This window comes from Lactuca serriola, chromosome 9 (genome assembly GCF_051521515.1).
Source record: "Lactuca serriola cultivar US96UC23 chromosome 9, Lser_US96UC23_V15, whole genome shotgun sequence".
In the NCBI taxonomy this organism is placed as follows: Eukaryota; Viridiplantae; Streptophyta; class Magnoliopsida; order Asterales; family Asteraceae; genus Lactuca; species Lactuca serriola.
The window spans coordinates 192,913,014-192,914,382 of record NC_136416.1 but is presented as its reverse complement, the minus strand read 5'-3'; the positions used below and the strand labels follow the sequence as shown (position 1 = coordinate 192,914,382).

The window sequence follows — 1,369 nt, the reverse complement described above, 5'->3', positions numbered from 1 at the left end:
AGGAGTCGCCTTTTAAAGATTTAAAGTCAATTTTTGGAAAAAAGTCAGGAAAGAAAGTGGGAGAAACTAGTACATCATCAAAAGTTGAAAGCTTTGATCAAACATCTAACCTACAAGAATCCGAGTACGAATCCGACCCATAATTCGAACTACATAGAAGTGAATCCGAAGACGAGCCAGAAACCGAGATGGCAAACATTACGGATATGTCTATGGGAGCTTACAAGAAGCGAATTAGAGATGATGTTGGTTCGGGGTTAGTACAACCTGTAAGTCCTGCCACTGCCACATTCGAGCTGAAAGGACACATCCTTACTGCACTTAAGGATATTCCATTTTATGGGAAGGATCATGAGGATGCTTTGAAGCATCTAGATGAGGTCAATGACATTGCGGATTTTTTCAATGCTCCTAATGTTCCTAGAGAGACAACTTTACTAAGGATGCTACCAGTCACTTTTAAAGGAGCTGCAAAAGACTGGCTGAAGGCACTACCACCTGGTGCAATCACTACTTGGGCCCAGATGCGTGAGCACTTTCTAGATCAATTCCGCCCACCTTCCAAGATAGCTAAACTTAAGAAGGCGATAGCTAATTTTGAGCAAAATCCGGGTGAGTCACTTTACGAGGCATGGGAACGCTACAAAGGTTTGTTAAGGAATTGTCCTCAACATGAACTTAACATTCAACAAGAAGTATCCATATTCTATGATGGGGTCAATGTCATGACAAGACAACTCCTTGATTCTCAAGGAACACTTATAAAGAAAAATCCCGTGGGAGTCAAGGAGTTAGTTGAAGAATTTGCAAAGCATTCTCGTGAGTACCACAATCCAAGGAATGAAGGCGTTAAAGTAATTGGGGGAGGAAGTTCTGAAGACATGGGTGTTTTGCTAGCAATGCTCAACACTATGGATAGGAGGATGACCAAGATGGACCAGTCAATACATGCTATAAGAGTTGGTTGTGAAAGGTGCAATGGTCCACACTTGACTAAGGATGGCCACTTGGATGAATATGGGAATAAAAGAGCTCAAGTTTGCTTATCGAGTGGGGATAAATATGATGAAGACTAGAGGAAACCAAAGAAGGAGTAGCTGCCATATGATGAATAAAAGAAGCAAAAAGAAGAAAGATATAGGCAGACATGTTGAGGCTTCTACCAAAAAGAGAAACCACTAGCTGAGAAGAAAGTTGACTTTGAAAACATGCTACTTCGTTTCATTGAAGCTTTAGAGAAAAGACATGATGATACTGATGCATCAAAGAATAATGATGAAGGAGAAACAATCTATGATGAAAGAACATCAGGCAATGATGATTGACCAGCAAGCATCATTAAGAAATCATCAAGCTTCTATCTACAACC

At 40.5% G+C, this 1,369-nt stretch overlaps 1 non-coding gene across 1 annotated transcript; it reads right to left on the bottom strand.

The window, feature by feature from the left end:
- Window positions 1-572: 572 nt before the first annotated feature.
- Window positions 573-679, bottom strand: LOC145077497 (small nucleolar RNA R71). The gene has a single exon (XR_013693240.1). It is a non-coding gene; the product is annotated as a small nucleolar RNA R71 (small nucleolar RNA).
- Window positions 680-1,369: the final 690 nt, after the last annotated feature.